Source organism: Chiloscyllium plagiosum, unplaced genomic scaffold, assembly GCF_037043375.1.
Source record: "Chiloscyllium plagiosum isolate Xiang-an unplaced genomic scaffold, Cpla_swu_hap1 HiC_scaffold_18, whole genome shotgun sequence".
Classification (NCBI taxonomy): domain Eukaryota; kingdom Metazoa; phylum Chordata; class Chondrichthyes; order Orectolobiformes; family Hemiscylliidae; genus Chiloscyllium; species Chiloscyllium plagiosum.
This window is the reverse complement of record NW_028270156.1, coordinates 79430553-79449416: the sequence shown is the minus strand read 5'-3', so window position 1 is coordinate 79449416 and position 18864 is coordinate 79430553.

The window sequence follows — 18864 nt, the reverse complement described above, 5'->3', positions numbered from 1 at the left end:
AAGCAATGAGGAAAATGAATGACATGTTGGCCTTTATTATGTGGAGATGAAGCAAGCTTTGCTCCAATTGTTCAGGGTTTGTTGAGACCACTCCTGGAGTACTAAGTACTGTTTGATTTCTATAATTACAGATGAATGCTGTTGTGATGGAGTCAGTTCTTTAGACTGGTCCTCTGGGGCTGCATCTTTTAAACCTCTTTAAGGCAGAGCTGTGGAAATCTGCAAAGCAAAATGACCAAATGAATCAAACGATACCTGGATTAAAAAAATTACCGAACAAGCTTTCATTTTTTTGCAGCAGTTCATATAGCACCGAGCAGAATTTACCTAAACTAAACATGAATTCAACAAGTTCAGCAATTGGACAAAATAATCCATTGAATTGGCACCCCATCCACCAGATTAAATATTCGCTCACTCCAACACCAACAAAAATACAGTGGTAAGATTTGCCAACCTAGCCAGAGCAAAAGCATTGTTGTTAACTGGGAAATAACCTGGCACACTGCTCAATTGTATCTACCCATGACATAATCTGATAAGATGAAAACAGCTGGATGCAACACTTACCATTGACCTAGGTCATGCCAAACACAGCCCTGTCAACTCTGCAAAGCCTTCCCTTACTAACGCTTGATTATTTGGGTCAAAATTGAGAGAACAGTCTCACAGAGGTGGTCAAGCAACAGCCTGACACAGTCACACTCACAGAATCATACCATACAGATAATGTCCCAAACATATGAGGAACGGCTGAGGATCCTGGGATTGTATTCATTGGAGTTTAGAAGGTTAAGGGGAGATCTAATAGAAACTTACAAGATAATACATGGCTTGGAAAGGGTGGACGCTAGGAAATTGTTTCCGTTAGGCAAGGAGACTAGGACCCGTGGACACAGACTTAGAATTAGGGGGGGTAAATTCAGAACAGAAATGCTGAGACATTTCTTCAACCAGAGAGTGGTGGGCCTGTGGAATTCATTGCCGCAGAGTGCAGTGGAGGCTGGGATGCTAAATGTCTTCAAGGCAGAGATTGATAAATTCTTGATGTCACAAAAAATTAAGGGCTATGGGGAGAATGCGGGTAAGTGGAGTTGAAATGCCCATCAGCCATGATTGAATGGCGGAGTGGACTCGATGGGCCGAATGGCCTTACTTCCGCTCCTATGTCTTATGGTCTTATGGTCTTACTACCATCACCATCCCTGGGTATGTCCTGTCCCACTGTCAGGACAGACCCAGCAGGGGTGACAGCACGGTGAATACAGTCTGGAAGGAGTTGCCTGGGAGTCCTCAGCATTGTCTCTGAGGAAGGGCTTATGCCCGAATCATCGATTCTCCTGCTCCTTGGATACTGCCTGACCTTCTGTGCTTTTCCAGCACTATGGTCTCGACTCTGAGCTCCAGCATCTGCAGTCCTCACTGTGTCCCAGTCTTACGGCATCAGGTCAAACATGGCCGAGGAAAGCTCCTGCTTATGACCATGTTCTGTCCTCCCCCACCCGATGAATCAGTTCTCCTTAATGTTGAACATCACTTGGAGGAAGCACTGATGGTGGGAAAGGTGCAAAATATACTCTGGGTGGGGGAATTTCAATCACGCCCACCAAGAATGACTCGGCGGCAGCACGACCAATTAAGCTGGTCAAGTTTATCATGACTCACCGGAGTAGCATGCTGGGAATCAAGCCTCATTATTTCTAGAGTCATCACAAACCTTAAAGATTTTGAAAAGTATGCAAAATTACCCTATTTACCTGATATTTAGGCAGAATCACAGCCAGCAGTACCACAGCCAGCAGTACCACAGCCAGCAGCAGCACAGCCAGCAGCACCACAGCCAGCAGCACCACAGCCAGCAGCACCACAGCCAGTAGCAGCACCACAGCCAGCAGCAGCACAGCCAGCACAGCCAGCAGCACAGCCAGCAGCAGCACAGCCAGTAACAGCGCAGCCAGCACAGCCAGCAGAGGCAGCAGCACCACCAGCAGCAGCACAGCCAGCAGCAGCAGAGCTAGCAGAGCCAGCAGCATCGCCAGCAGCAGTGCAGCCAGCAGCACAGCCAACAGCTTCACAGCCAGCACAGCCAGCAACACCACAGCCAGTAGCAGCACAGCCAGCAGCGCAGCCAGCAGCAGCACAGCCAGCAGCAGCACAGCCAGCAGCAGCACAGCCAGTAGCAGCACAGCCAGCAGAGCCAGCAGCAGCACAGCCAGCAGCAGCACAGCCAGCAGCAGCACAGCCAGCACAGCCAGCAACACCACAGCCAGTAGCAGCACAGCCAGCACAGCCAGCAACACCACAGCCAGTAGCAGCACAGCCAGCAGAGCCAGCAGCAGCACAGCCAGCAGCAGCACAGCCAGTAGCAGCACAGCCAGTACAGACAGCACAGCCAGTAGCAGCACAGCCAGCAGAGCCAGCAGCAGCACAGCCAGCAGCAGCACAGCCAGTAGCAGCACAGCCAGTACAGACAGCACAGCCAGCAGCAGCCAGTAGAAGCACAGCCAGCAGCAGCACAGCCAGTAGCAGCACAGCCAGCAGCAGCACAGCCAGCAGCAGCACAGCCAGTACAGACAGCACAGCCAGTAGCAGCCAGTAGCAGCACAGCCAGCAGCAGCACAGCCAGCACAGCCAGTACAGACAGCACAGCCAGTAGCAGCCAGTAGAAGCACAGCCAGTAGCAGCACAGCCAGCACAGCCAGTACAGACAGCACAGCCAGTAGCAGCCAGTAGAAGCACAGCCAGTAGCAGCACAGCCAGTACAGACAGCACAGCCAGCAGCAGCACAGCCAGCAGCAGCACAGCCAGTACAGACAGCACAGCCAGTACAGACAGCACAGCCAGCAGCAGCCAGTAGAAGCACAGCCAGCAGCAGCACAGCCAGTACAGACAGCACAGCCAGCAGCAGCACAGCCAGCAGCAGCACAGCCAGTACAGACAGCACAGCCAGCAGCAGCACAGCCAGCAGCAGCACAGCCAGTACAGACAGCACAGCCAGCAGCAGCACAGCCAGCAGCAGCACAGCCAGTACAGACAGCACAGCCAGCAGCAGCACAGCCAGCAGCAGCACAGCCAGCAGCAGCACAGCCAGCAGCAGCACAGCCAGCAGCAACAGATAAGGGGAAATAAACTGGCTTTCTTCAGGCTGTGGGGTTCACGATAGCAAAAAGGACAGCTCATTCTTTTACAGCAATTTGATGGGTTCTTACCAAACATTTAGCTACCTGGGAACCAATCTCATTGTTGTTGTTTTATAGGCAGAAGGTCTGGTTTCAATTCAGGTCACCATTCCACAGACCAATGACGCCAGCTTGTACGAGGGGGCATAACTACAAATTGAGGGGTGATAGATTGAAGACAGATGTCAGAGGTAGGCTCTTTGTTCAGAGAGTGATAAGGGCATGGAATGCCCTACCTGCTAATGTAGTTAACTCAGCCACATTAGGGAGATCCTTGGATAAGCCCATGGATGATGATGGGATAGTGTAGGGGGATGAGCTGAGAGTAGTTCACAGGTCAGCACAACATCAAGGGCCGAAGGGCCTGTTCTCGGTTCTATGTTCGAGTTGTTGCTGGCTGGATCTCTATTCATACACTCCACTGTCTCCTAGGTCATCTGTAGTAATATCCCCCACTTCTTGAACAAACATCATTATAAAGAACACTTCTAATGAATGTCAGGTAACTTGCTTTGCCAAAGCGCAGTAATCCTTCAACCATCCTTGACTTTTAAAATAGCCTTTTTCCCATTTCAGCCCACAATTAAAACATTGAAAAATAAGAAGGCGTGGTCTTTATAAGACCTAAAGGATATAACAGCTAAAATGGGCCTGCAGTGGTGGTGAGTGAAGCAACAAGAGGAAAGAACTGACTTCCTCTTTCCTCACTCATCAACCTATTGCATCTGTCTGTGACAGTATCAGTGACAGTGACCATTGCACAGTCCTTGTGGAGACAAAGTCTAATCTTCACATTGAGAATGCTCTCCATCGTGTTGTGTGCCACAATCACAGTGTGGAAAGGGATAGTCGTCAACCAGATGTAGAAACTCAAGACTGGTTATACATAAGGTGCTGTGGGCCATCACAAGCAGAGCTGTACTCCAAAACAATCTGCAATCCCATGGCCTAGCATATTCCTCACACTACCATTACCATTTAAGGCAGGGGATCAGCCCTGATGCAGTGGAGTCGAGAGTGTGGTACAGCAGGTCAGGCAGCATCCGAGGAGCAGGAGAGTCGACGTTTCAGGCAAAAGCCCTTCATCAGCCCTGAAGCGATGGAAACTGCAATAAGGTATGCCAGAGGCAGCTCTAGGTATCCCTAAAAATGAAACTAATGAAGCTAAAAATGAAACGGGACTACCTGCTTGCCAAGCAATAGAAGCAGCAACTGATGAGCTAAGCGATCCCACAACCAAGGAATCAGGGCTCTGCATTGCTGCCACAACTAGTTGTGAATTGTGGTGGACAGTTAAACAACTCACTGGGAGAAGAGGCTCTACAAATATCCCCAACCTCAGTGCAAGAGATAAAGCTGAAGAATTTATAGCACGCTGCAGCCAGGAATGTCGTGTGAGTTACATTCAACTTCTACAAGCCACTTATTGAACCTGAACTGGAGTATTCTGTGGGTGTCACAGTATAGGATAGATGTGAATGTATTGGAGAGAGTGCTGAAGGGGTTTACAGGAATGGTTCCCAGGATGAGAAACTTCGGCTGTGAGGTTAGAGTGAAGAGCTTGCATCTGTTCTCCTTAGAGAGAAAAAGGCTGAGAGGAGATTTGTTTGAAGTTTTCAAAACCACGAATGGGCGGGATAGAGTGTGGAGGGAGAAGCTGTTCCCACTTGTAAGAACAAGATGATATATATATATTATATATATATATATATATATATATATATATGATCTACAAATGAAACAAGGGTGATGTGGGAAAAATCTTTTTTACGTAGCGAGGATAGAATCATAGAATCCCCACAGGGTGGAAGCAGGGCCAGTTGGCCCATTGAGTCCATTCTGACCCTCCGAAGAGCATCCTACCCAGGCTTATTTCTCCTTCCCTATTGCTGTAACCCTGCATTTCCTGTGAGTAGTTAGAGTATTGAATGCACTGTCTGGAAATGTGGTGGAAGCTACTGTTGACAGTGCTATCTTGCACCACTTACCCAAAAATAAACTCCTCACTGACACCCAGTTTGGGTTCTGCCAGGATCAATCAGCTCATTATCCTCATTACTATCTCAGTTCAAAATAAAGAGAGGATGAGGTGAGAATGGATATAATTGACAACAAGGCCACATTTAACTGAGTGTGGCATCAAGGAACTACAGTCAATAGGAATAGGGACGTCATTTTCCACTGGTTGGAGATCATGGCCAAATGCAGCAAGATCTGGACAATATCCAGGTTTGGAGTGTTGTGTCAAGTAACATTTGTGCCACACACAAATGCCAGGCAATAACCATCTGCAATAAGAGACAATCTAACCATCATCCCTTGTCATTCAACAACATTAAACACCACCAAATCCCCTACTATCAACATCCTGGGGATTACCATTGACCAGAAACTGTACTGGAATTGCCATATAAATATAATGATGACAAGAGCAGGCCAGAGGCTGGGAACTCTGCAACGAATAACCTATCCCCTGACTTCACAAAGGCACAAGTCAGGATTATAATGGAATACCCCCCCACTTGCCTGGATTGGTTTAGCTCCAACAACACTCAAGAAGATTGGTACCATCCAAGACAAGGCAGCCCACTTGACTGGTAACACTTCCACAAACAGCCACTCGCTCCACCACCAACATTAAGTAGCAGCAGGGTGTATTATCTACAAGGTGCACTGCAGAAAACCGCCAAGGTTCAAAATTGTTCATGGAATCACAGAGATTTAAGGGGCCATTCAGTCCATCATGCCGACACCAATTCTATTATCTAGTGCCAGTCTCCTGCACCTTATCTCTGCACACCATTATTATCCAAATAATCATCCAATGCCCTCTTGAATGTCTCAGTTGAATCTGTCTCTAACACATTTCTAAACAGTGAAAGTGAGGACTGCAGATTAGAGTCAACTGACTGACATTTCTAAACGGTGCATTCTATACCCTAGCAGTTTGCTCTATGAGAAAGATATTTCCCCATCACCCTTTTGCACATGATGTATATACCCTCTTGTTCTTATTTATTAAATGAGCAGGAACAGCTTCTCTGAATCTACACAAAACCAGCCCATTCACGCTCTGGAAATCTCCAACAATCTCTTCTCAGCTTTCTTATGTCCAGGGAGAACATTTCCAACTTCGTTAATCTCTACTCAGAGCTGAGGTTTCGCATTCCCGAAGACAGTACCTTCCAAACACATGGCCGCTCCCATCCAGGAGGACAAGGGCAGCAGATATACTGGAGGGAGCACCACCACCTGCAAGCTCCCCTCCAAGGCATTCACCCTCCAGATAGGAATACACCACTGCTTCTTCAATATCGCTAAATCAAACTCCTGGAATTGCTTCCTCTGGTTCGTAGTGCCCCTACACCAACTGGACTGCAGTAGTTCATCACCATCTTCTGAAGGATAACTAGGGATGGGCAATAAATGCTGGCCAGCCACACCCTGTGAGTAATAAAAATCTCATCACATAGAGCATCTGATATATTTTGTGGGTCCTTTTCTGCTCGATGCAGATGGCTTATGGTCAAAATTCATCAATTTTTCAATACCCAATGCCATGCTAAACTTGCACTCAATTCAATCAATCGATCCAAACAATACACCCACGAGATAACCTTCTGCTTAATTTTAAAAGTGAATTAGATTAGATTAGATTACTTACAGTGTGGAAACAGGCCCTTCGGCCCAACAAGTCCACACCGCCCCGCCGAAGCGCAACCCACCCAGACCCCTACATTTACCCCTTACCTAACACTACGGGTAATTTAGCATGGCCAATTCACCTAACCCGCACATCTTTGGACTATGGGAGGAAACCGGAGCACCCGGAGGAAACCCACGCAGACACGGGGAGAACGTGCAAACTCCACATGGCAATCAAAATGCATTCGTTTGAAAATAAAATCATTTTCTCTCCGAATCTGCAAGTTTAATTTACTGCTGTGTGTTCGGGGGAGAATTGTAATGTGTCCGGTTTCCTGCTTAATGCTGACAGATAAAATAATCTGACCACAGGCCAAGCTGCTTCGTTTGAGCCAAAGGGCTAACATGCTGATCCTATCACCTCCTGATGCTGTTTCGCTCAGAAGATTGCTGAGCTTTTTTCCCACAATTAGCTAAATATAAAATATCATTTCTGCTCAGGCCTGTCTGACAATAGATTGAAAAATTGATGAATTTTGACCAAAACTGTGATTGTACAAATGAACTTTGGAAGAGGAGGGGTTTCCCCTCATAGAGTCATAGAGATGTCATACACCACGGAAACAGACCCTTCGGTCCAACCCGTCCATGCCGACCAGATATCCCAACCCAATCTAGTCCCACCTGCCAGCACTCAGCCCATATCCCTCCAAACCCTTCCTGTTCATATACTCATCCAAATGCCTCTTAAACATTGCATTTGTACCGGCCTCCACTACATCCTCTGGCAGCTCATTCCATACACGTACCACCCTCTGTGTGAAAACATTGTCCCTTAGGTCTCTTTTATATCTTTCCCCTCTCATCCTAAACCTATGCCCTCTAGTTCTGGACTCCCCGACCCCAGGGAAAAGACTTTGCCTATTTATCCTATCCATGCCCCTCATAATTTTGTAAATCTCTATAAGGTCACCCCTCAGCCTCCGACGCTCCAGGGAAAACAGCTCCAGCCTGTTCAGCCTCTCCCTGTAGCTCACATCCTCCAAACCTGGCAACATCCTTATAAATCTTTTCTGAACCCTTTCAAGTTTCACAACATCTTTCCGATAGGAAGGAGACCAGAATTGCACGCAATATTCCAATAGTGGCCTAACCAATGTCCTGTATAGCCGCAACATGACCTCCCAACTCCTATACTCAATATTCTGACCATTTGATCTTGAAATAAAATATAATAAGCTGTTTCCAAACAACTTTTGCTCAGAGGTGATGGTATCGTCTCTGGACTAGCAATCCACTCACCCAGGCTAATGATTTGGGGACATGGTTCAAATCCTCTCACGGCAAATTATGAAATTTAGTTTAAAAGTCTGGGATTAAAAAGATACTCTCCTGGTGACCATGAGACTAGTCAACTGTCATTTAAAAAAAAAGCACACACTGGGTTCACCACTATCCTTCAGGGAGAGAAATCTTCTGTCCTTAACTGGTCAAGTCGACATGTGACTCCAGACCCATAGCAACGTGCATGACTCTTCATTGTCCTTTGGAACGGTACTCACTTGTAAAAATTACTACTAAACCCAAAAGGAAGCAAAGAAACAGGGTAAACAAAATCAATCTAAGCACCATAAGCAACAGTGGCAAACCTAGCCCTGTCAGCCTGGCAAAGGTCTTCTTAATTATAGCACCACCACCACCACCATTCCTGGGCATGTCCTGTCCCATCAGCAGAGTAGACCCAGCAGAGGTGGTGCCACAGTGGGATACATTTGGGAGGGAGCTGTCCTGGGAATCCTCAATATTGTTTCCAGACCTTGTGAAGTCTCCTGGTATCATGTCAAACACAGGGAAGAAAACTTCCTGGTTACCACAGACCATCTGCCATCAGGTGCTGAATCAGCACATTTCCATGTTGAACAACACTTGGAGGGAATATTGAGGGGGACAAGGGCACAGAAGGTTCAATGCCCACCGCAAGAGTGGCTCAGCAGCACCCCAACTGACTAGGCTGTGTTAGGCTGGGTCTGCGGCATTGCTCAGGGTTCACTGGGGTAGGGGGAATGTGTAAATTCATCACATGTTCAATCCACTGCCACTCAGGCAGCGAAAGTGGGGCAGGCTAAAGGCACTCCCAACTATCTCCTGAACCTTGGCTCAGGGGTCAAAGGGAGAAAGAAGGGAGTTAATCTGTAGCCATGAACAGAAAACATAGAAGGTTCCAGATCAGTAGAGGCCCTTTGGCCCTCGATGTTGCGCCACCTTGTGAAGCCAATCTGAAGCCCATCTAACCTATGCTATTCTGCTCTTGTCCATATGCTTATCCAATGACCATTTAAATGCCCTTAAATTTGGCGAGTCTACTACTGTTGCAGGCAGTGCATTCCACGCTCCCATTATTCTCTGAGTAAAGAAACTACCTCTGACATCTGTCCTATATCCATCAGCCCTCAATTTAAAGCTACGTCCCCTCGTGCTAGCCATCGCCATCCGAGGAAAAAGGCTCTCACTGTCCACCCTATCTAACCCTCTGATTACCTTATACGTCTTAATTAAGTCACCTCTCAACCTTCTTCTCTCAAACAAAAACAGCCTCAAGTCCCTCAACCTTTCCTCATAAGAGCTTCCCTCCGTTCCAGGCAAATTCCTAGTAAATCTCCTCTGAACCCTTTCCAAAGCTTCCACATCCTTTCAATAATACAGTGACCAGAACTATACGCAATACTCCAAATGTGGCTGTACCAGAGTTTTGTACAGCTGCAGCATGACCTCATGGCTCCAAAACTCAGTCCCTCTACCAATAAAATGCCTTCTTAACAACCTTATCAACCTGGGTGGCAACTTTCAGGGATCTATGTACTTGGACACTGAGATCTCTCTGCTCATTTATACCACCAAGAATCTTCCCATTAGCCCAGTACTCTTTATTCCTGTTGCTCCTTCCAAAGTGAATCACCTCACACTTTTCTGCAATTGCCACCTCTCAGCCCAACTCAGCAACTTATCTAAGTCCCTCTGTAACCTACAACATCCTTCGGCATTATCCACAGCTGTACCAAGATTAAGTGTCATCTGCAAATTTACTAACCCATCCTTCTACGCCCTCATCCAGGTCACTTATAAAAATGACAAACAGCATTGGACCCAAAACAGATCCGTGCAGTACACCACTAGTAACTGAACTCCAGGATGAATAATTCCCATCAACCACCACCTTCTGTCTTCTTTCAGTTAGCCAAGTTCTGATCCAAACCGCAAAATCACCCTCAATCCCATGCCTCTGTATTTTGTGCAATAGCCTACGGTGGGGAACCTTACCAAACATCTTACTGAAATCCATATATACCACATCAACCACTTTACCTTCATCCACCTGTTTGGCCACCATCTCAAAGAACTCAATATGATTTGTGAGGCACGACCTATCCTTCATGAAACCGTGTTGACTATCCCTAGTCAACTTGTGCCTATTAAGATAATTAAAAATTATAGTAAACCATGGCTCCTGCGTGCGACAACTTCCTCCCTGCCCGACACGTACACACTTATCAAAGACACGCAGTAGCTGTTCCTTGAATAAGCTCCACATTTCTATTGTGCATCCCCTGCAGTTTCCTTCCCCGTTCTATGTATCCTAAATCTTGTCTAATTGCATCATCATTGCCTTTCCCCCATCTATAACTCTTGCTCTGTGGTATATACCTGTCCCTTTCCATCACTAAAGTAAACGTAACCGAATTGTGGTCATTATCACCGAAGTGCTCACCTATCTCCAAATCTAATACCTGGCCTGGTTCATTCCCCAGTACCAATTCCAATGTGGCCTCGCCCCTTGTTGGCCTGTCTACATACAGTGTCAGGAAGCCCTCCTGACTGGACAAAAACTGACCCATCTAAAGTACACGAACTATAGTGTTCCCAGTCAACATTTGTAAAGTTAAAGTCCCCCATAACAAGCACCCTGTTACTCTCGCTCCCATTGAGGATCATCTTTGCTATCCTATCCTCTACATCTCTGGAACTATTCGGAGGCTTATAGAAAACTCCCAACAGGGTGACCTCTCCTTTCTAATCTCAGCCCATGCTACCTCAGTTCACAAGTCCTCAAACGACCTTTCTGCAGCCTTAATACTGTCTTTGACCAACGATGCCACGCCCTCCCATCTTTTACCATCTCCCCTGTTCTTACTGAAACATCTAAATCCCAGAACCTGCAACAACCATTCCTGTCCCTGCTCTACCCATGTCTCTGAAATGGCCACAACATCGAAGTCCCAGGTACCACCCCATGCTGCAAGTTCACCCACCTTATTCTGGATGCTCCTGGCGTTGAAGTAGACACACTTCAAACCAACTTCTTGCTTGCTGGTGCCTTCTTGTGACCCTGAAACCTTATTTCTGACCTCACTATTCTCAACCTCCTCTATACTTGAACTGTGATTTGGGTTCCCACCTCCCCAGCTGAATTAGTTTCAACCCACGCGAAGAGCATTAGCAAATTTCCCCCCCAGGATATTGGTACCCCTCTGGTTCAGGTGTAGACCATCCCGTTTGTTAAGATTTCACCTAACCCAGAAGGAGCCCAATTATCCAGGAATCCAAAACCCTCCCTCCTGCACCATCCCCGTAGCCACGTGTTCAACTCCTCTCTCTCCCTATTCCTTGCCTCACTAGCATGTGGCACTGGCAACAAACCAGAGATAACAACTCTGTTTGTCCTAGCTCTAAGCTTCTACCCTAGCTCCCTGAATTCCTGCCTTAAATCCCCATCTCTCTTCCTCCCGATGTTGTTGAGCCCATGTGGATCATGACTTGAGGCTGCTCCCCCTCCCCCTCAAGAGTCCTGAAAACACGGTCAGAGACATTGCGAGCCCTGGCACCTGGGAGGCAACACCTCACCGTGAGTCTGTCTTGTCCACACAGAGCCCCGTATCTGTCCCCGTAAAAATGGAATCCCCAATGACTAATGCTCTGCTCCTCTTCCCCTTTCCCTCTGATCAACAGGGACAGACTCTGTGCCGGAGACCTGTGCCCCATTGCTTACCCTGGTAATTTGTCCCAGCCAACAGTATCCAACACGGTATACAGAGGGACCTCGGTTATCTGAATATTGGATTATCTGAAGGAGATCTCGAGGTCCCGGTAGAAACATTACATCAAAGACGTGTTTCCAACACTGATCATGTCTTTTGTTTACAGTGATTAAACAGGCACTGTCTCCAAATGACTGCCCTCCCGTCCTCTCTCTCTCTCTCTCTCTCCCCACACTTTCCCTGGAGTTCTACAGAGGGGCATACCATAAACCCCACCCCACTTGCCCAGATAATCTCTCCAACGTTGTGTTTTATAGGGTAAAGGTGGAACCTGTCAAAAAGTTGCAGTAAAATATGTGTGTGTGTCTGTGTGTGTGTGTGAGTGTGTCTGTGTGTGTGTGTCTGTGTGCGTGTTTGTGTGTGTGTGTGTTTGTGCATCTTTGTGTCTGTGTGTGTATGCGTGTTTATGTGTATGCCTGTGTGTGTTTGTGTGTGTGACTGTGTGTGTATGTATGTTTGTGTGCGTGTATTTGTGTGTCTGTGAATATGTGTGTGTGTGTTTGTGTGTCTGTGTGCGTTTGTATGTCTGTGTGTTTGTGTGTGTTTGTATGCGTGTGGGTGTGTATGTGTGTCTGTGTGTGTGTGTGTGTGTTTGTGAGTGTGTGTATGTGTGTCTGTGTGTATGTGTGTTTGTGTGTGTGTTTGTGTGCCTGTGTGTGTTTGTGTGTGTGTCTGTGACTGTGTCTATGTGTGTCTGTGCATGTGTGTGCATTTGTGTGTGTGTTTGTGTGTCTGTGTGTGTTTGTGAGTGTGTGTATGTGTGTCTGTGTGTATGTGTGTTTGTGTGTGTGTTTGTGTGCCTGTGTGTGTTTGTGTGTGTGTCTGTGACTGTGTCTATGTGTGTCTGTGCATGTGTGTGCATTTGTGTGTGTGTTTGTGTGTCTGTGTGTGTTTGTGTGTGCGTTTTTGTGTGTGTGTATGTGTTTGTGTGTGTGCGTGTATGTGTGTGAATGTGTGTTTGTGTGTGTGTGTTTGTGTGTATGTGTCTCTGTGTGCATGTTTGTGTGTCTGTGTGTGTTTGTGTGTGTGAATGTGTGTTTGTGTGTGTTTGTCTCTGTGTCTGTCTGTGTTTGTGTGTGTGTCTCTGTGTCTGTGTGTGCGTTTGAGTGTGTGTCTCTGTGTGTGTCTGTTTGTTTGTGTGTGTGTGTCTGTGTGTTTGTGTGTGCCTGCGTGTGTGTCTGTGTGTTTGTGTGTGTCTGTGCATGTGTTTGTGTGTGTGTCTCTATGACTGTGTGTGCGTTGTAGGGTGTGTGTCTGTGTGTGTGTATGTGTTTGTGTGTGTGTTTGTGTGTGTATGTATGTGTGTTTTTGTGTGTGTCTGTGTGTTTGTGTGTGCCTGTGTGTATTTGTGTGTATGTGTGTGTGTCTCTGTGTCTGGGTGTGGGTTTGTGTGTGTGTGTCTGTGTGTGCGTTTGTGTGTCTGTGTGCGCATTTGTGTGTGTGTCTGTATGCGTGTCTGTGTGTTTGTGTGTGTGTGTCTGTGTTTGTGTTGTCTGTGTGTTTGTGTGTGTGTCTGTGTTTGTGTGTCTGTGTGTGTGTTCGTGTGTTTGTGTGTCCGTGTGTGTGTCTGTATGTGTGTGTTTGTGTGTGTCGGTGTGTTTGTGTGTGTCTGTGTGTGCGTTTGTGTGTGTGTTTGTGTGTGTGTGTCTGTGTGTGTTTGTGTGTGTGTATGTGTTTATGTCTGTGTTTGTGGGTGTGTGTATGTGTGTTAGTGTGTCTGTATGTGTGTTTGTGTGTTTTGTATATGTGTGTTTGTCTCTGTGTCTGTGTCTGTGTTTGTGTGTCTGTATGTTTGTGTGTTTGTGTGTTTTGTGTATGTGTGTTTGTCTCTGTGTCTGTGTTTGTGTGTGTGTCTGTGTGCGTGTCTCTGTGTCTGTGTGCATTTGTGTGTGTGTCTGTATGTGTGTCTGTGTGTGTCTGTGTGTTTGTGTGTGTGTCTGTCTGTGTGTGTCTGTGTTTGTGTGTGTGTCTGTGTGTGTGTCTGTATTTGTGTGTCTGTGTGTGTTCGTGTGTTTGTGTGTTTGTGTGTTTGTGTGTGTGTGTGTCTGTATGTGTGTGTTTGTGTGTGTCTGTGTGTGTGTCTGTGTGTTTGTGTGTGTCTGTGTATGTGTTTGTGTGTGTGTGTCTCTGTGTCTGTGTGTATGCGTTTGTGTGTGCGTCTCTGTGTCTGTGTGTGCGTTTGTGTGTGTGTTTGTGTGTGTGTCTGTGTGTTTGTGTGTGTGTATGTGTTTATGTGCGTGTTTGTGGGGGTGTGTTTGTGTGTGTCTGTATTTTTGTGTGTTTGTGTGTCTGTGTGTTTTGTGTATGTGTGTTTGTCACTGTGTCTTTGTGTGTGTGTCTGTGTGCGTGTCTCTGTGTCTGTGTGCATTTGTGTGTGTGTCTCTATGTGTGTCAGTGTGTGTGCCTGTGTGTTTGTGTGTGTGTCTGTTGTGTGTGTCTGTGTTTGTGTGTGTGTCTGTGTGTGTGTCTGTATTTGTGTGTGTCTGTGTGTGGGTCTGTGTGTTTGGGGTGTGTGTGTCTGTGTGTGTGTCTGTATTTGTGTGTGTCTGTGTGTGGGTCTGTGTGTTTGGGGTGTGTGTGTCTGTGTGTGTGTTTGTGTGTTTGTGTGTGTGTCTGTGTTTGTGTGTCTGTGTGTGTTTTGTGTATGTGTGTTTGTCTCTGTGTCTGTGTGTGTGTTTGTGTGTGTGTGTCTGTGTGCGTGTCTCTGTGTATGTCTGTATGTGTGTTTGTGTGTGTGTCTATGTGTGTCTGTGTGTGTGTCTGTGTGCTTACGTGTGTGTGTGTCTGTGTTTGTGTGTCTGTGTGTGTGTTTCTGTGTGTGTGTGTCTGTGTGTGTGTTTGTGTGTGTGTGTGCCTGTGTGTTTGTGTCTGTGTGTGTGTCTCTGTGTCTGTGTGTGTTTGTGTGTGTGTGTCTGTGTGTTATGTGTGTGCGTCTGTGTGTCTCTGTGTGTGTTTGTGTGTCTGTGTCTGTGTATGTGTGTTTGTGTGTGTGTCTGTGTGTTTATGTGTGTCTGTGTGTTTGTGTCTGCGTGTGTGTGTCCGTGTGTGTGTCCGTGTGTGTTTGTGTGTGTGCGTCTGTCTGTTTATGTGTGTGTCTGTGTGTCTGTGTCTGTATGTGTATGTTGTGTCTGTCTGTGTGTGTGTGTCTGTCTGTGTGTGTCTGTGTGTCTCTCCCTCACAGCTCTCCTCATCCCCCACCCCCCACCCCCCCCCTCCCACAAAGGGCAGCAACCGTAGCAGAAGCAGTAGTTTGATGTTGGTGTCCAATCCAGCTGCCCCGGAGAGGGGGCAGGACTGGACGGGGCAGTGGGCGGGTTTTGGGGAGCGAGTAAGGGTGGGGGGGAGTGGGGGACGGGGTTGGGGCCAGGCGGGGTGAGATATTAGACGGGTGCGGAGGGGCTGTGTTGGATGGGTTTGGGGGAGAGGGTTGGGTGAGCTGTGTTGGGGAGCGAGTTGGGGGGTAGGTAGGGGGTCGGTGTTGGACGGTGTTGGGGAGTGGCTTGGGGGCGGTGTTGGATGGGGTTGGGGGAGCGGGTTGGGGGAGCGGGTTGGGGGGGGTGGTGTTGGACGGTGGTGGGGGAGTGGCTTGGGGGGTCGGTGTTGGACAGGGTTGGGGAAGTGGGTTGGGGGGTCGGTGTTGGACGGTGGTGGGGGAGCGGCTTGGGGGGTCGGTGTTGGACGGTGGTGGGGGAGTGGCTTGGGGGGGTCGGTGTTGGACCATGTTGGGGGAGCGGGTTGGGGGAGCGGTGTTGGACGGTGTTGGGGGAGCGGGTTGGGGGTGTTGGTGTTGGACGGTGTTGGGGAAGTGGGTTGGGGGGTCGGTGTTAGACGGTGGTGGGGGAGTAGCTTGGGGAGTCGGAGTTGGAAGGTGTTGGGGGGTGGGGTTGGACACGGTTGGGGGAGCGGGTTGGGGGGGCGGTGTTGGACGGTGTTGGGGGGTGGTGTTGGGGGAACAGTGTTGGGGGAGCGGGTTGGGGGTCAATTTTTGACGGTGTTGGGGGTGGTGTTGGGGGAGCGGGTTGGGGGCGGTGTTGCACGATGTTGGGGGAGCGGGTAGGGGGGGCGGTGTTGGATGGTGTTGGACGGGGTTGGGGGAGCGGGTTGGGGGGACAGTTTTGGGGGAGCGGGTTGGGGGAGCGGTGTTGGACAGGGTTTGGGGAGCGGGTTGTGGGGGCGGTGTTGGGGGAGTGGGTCGGGGGGACGGTGTTGGACGGTGTTGGGGGAGCAGGTTGGGGGTCAGTGTTGGACGGGGTTCGGTTGCGGGTTGGGGTCAGTGTTGGACAGGGTTTGGGGAGTGTGTCGGGGGCGGAGTTGGGGGAGTGGGTCAGGGGGATGGTGTTACGGGGTTTGGGGAGCAGGTTGGGGGGCGGTGATGGACGGTTTTGGGGACCGGGTTGGGGGGATGGTGTTGGGGGAGCAGGTTGGGGGTCAGTGTTGGACGGGGTTCGGTTACGGGTTGGGGGCAGTGTTGGACAGGGTTTGGGGAGTGTGTCGGGGGGCGGTGTTGGGGGAGTGGGTCGGGGGCCTGTTTTGGACGGGGTTGGGGGAGCAAGTTGGGGGGATAGTGTTGGACTGGGTCGGGGTGTGGGTTGGGAGGGAGGTGCTGGACGGTGTTGGGGAGTGGGATGGGGGGGACGGTGTTGGATGGGGTTGGGAGAGCGGGTTGGGGGGACAGTGTTGGACAGTGTTGGGGAGGGATTTGGGGGTGGTGTTGGATGGGGTTGGGGGCGTGGGAAGGGGGCTTGTTGGACGGTGTTGGGGGAGCAGGTTGGGGGTGGGTGTTGCACGAGGTTGGGGGAACGGCTTAGGGAGCGGTGTTGGACAGGGTTGGGAGGGTGGTGTTGGGGGGTCGGTGTTGGACGGTTTTGGGGGAGCGGGTTGGGGGTGTGGTGTTGGATGGTGTTGGGGGAGCAGGTTGGGTGAATGGTGTTGGACGGGGTTGGGGGAGCGGTTTGGGGGGTCGGTGTTGGATGGGGTTTGGGGAGCGTGTTGGGGAACGTGTTTGAACAGGGTTGGGGGACGGTGTTGGACAGGGTTGGGGGCCGGTGTTGAGGGGTCGGTGTTGGATGGTGTAGGGGGAGCGGGTTTGGGGAGACAGTGTTGGACGGTGTTGGGGTGCGGGTTGGGGTCGGTGTTAGATGGGTTGTGGGACGGTGTTAGATGGGTTGTGGGAGTGGGTTGGGGAGACGGTGTTGGACGGGGTTGGGGAGCGTGTGGGGGTAGCGGTGTTGGATGGTGTTGGGGGAGTGGTGTTGGATGGGGTTTGGGGGCGGGTTGGGGATGGTGTTGTACGGGCTTTGGGTGCAGGTGTGGGGGAGCGTGACGGGGGGAGGTGTTGGACGGTGTTGGGGGAGCAGGTTGGGGGGTGGTGTTGGACAGGGTTGGGGGCGGGTTAGGGCGTGGTGTTGGATGGGGTTGGGGTGCGGGTTGGGTGGGTCAGTGTTGGACAGTGTTGGGGGAGCAGTTTGGGGGGCGGTGTTGGACGGGGTTCGGTTGTGGGTTGGGGGCAGTGTTGGATGGTGTTGGGGGAGCGGGTTGGATGGGTGGTGTTGGACGGTGTTGGGTGGGTGGGTTGGGGGGACAGTTTTGGACGGGGTTGGGGGAGCGGGATGGGCGGGTGGCGTTGAACGGGGTTGGTGGAACGGGTGGGGGGGCAGTGTTGGACGGTGTTGGACGGGGTTGGGGGAGCAGGTTGGGTACGGTGTTGAGGGAGCGGGTTGGGGGGACAATGTTGGACGGGGTTGGTGGAGCGGGTAGGGGGGGTGGTGTTGAACGGTGTTGGACGGGGTTGGGGGAGCGGGGTGGGGGTCAGTATTGGGGGAGCGGGTTGGGGGAGCTGTGTTGGACAGGGTTTGGGGAGCGGGTTGTGGGGGCGGTGTTGGGAGAGCAGGTTGGGGGTCAGTGTTGGATGGGGTTCGGTTGCGGGTTGGGGGCAGTGTTGGACAGGGTTTGGGGAGTGTGTCGGGGGACGGTGTTGGGGGAGTGGGTCAGAGGTCTTTGTTGGACGGGGTTGGGGGAGCAAGTTGGGGGGATGGTGTTGGACTGGGTCAGGGTGCGGGTTGGGGGGGCGGTGTTGGACAGTTTTGGGGGAGCGGGTTGGAGGGGACGGTGTTGGATGGGGTTGGGAGAACGGGTTGGAGGGGACGGTGTTGGACAGGGTTGGGAGAGCGCGTTGGGGTGACAGTGTTGGACAGTGTTGGGGAGCGGGTTGGGGGTGGTGTTTGTTGGGGTTGGGGGGCTTGGGAAGGGGGCATTTTGGACAGTGTTGGGGGAGCGGGTTGGGGTGGGTGTTGCACTTGGTTGGGGGAGTGGCTTAGGGGGCGGTGTTGGACAGGGTTGGGGGAGGTGGTGTTGGGAGGTCGGTGTTGGACAGTTTTGGGGGAGCGGGATGGGGGGACAGTGTTGGACGGGGTTCGGTTGTGGGTTGGGGGGCAGTGTTGGATGGTGTTGGGGGAGCGGGTTTGATGGGTGGTGTTGGACGGGGTTGGGGGAGTGGTGTTGGACGGGGTTTGGGGGGGTGGGTTGGGAATGGTGTTGTATGGGCTTTGGGTGCAGGTCTGGGGGAGCGTGACGGGGGGAGGTGTGGACGGGGTTGGGGGAGCAGGTTGGGGGGTGGTGTTGGACAGGGTTGGGGGCGGGTTAGGGCATGGTGTTGGATGGGTTTGGGGTGCGGGTTGGGTGGGTCAGTGTTGAACAGTGTTGGGGGAGCAGTTTGGGGGGACGGTGTTGGACGGTGTTGGGGGAGCGGGTTGGGGGGACAGTGTTGGATGGGGTTGGGGGAGCGGGGGGGATCGGCGTTGGACGGGGTTGGTGGAACGGGTAGGGGGGGCAGTGTTGGACGGTGTTGGACGGGGTTGGGAGAGCAGGTTGGGTACGGTGTTGAGGGAGCGGGTTGGGGGGACAGTGTTGGACGGGGTTGGGGGAGCGGGATGGGGGGACGGTGTTGG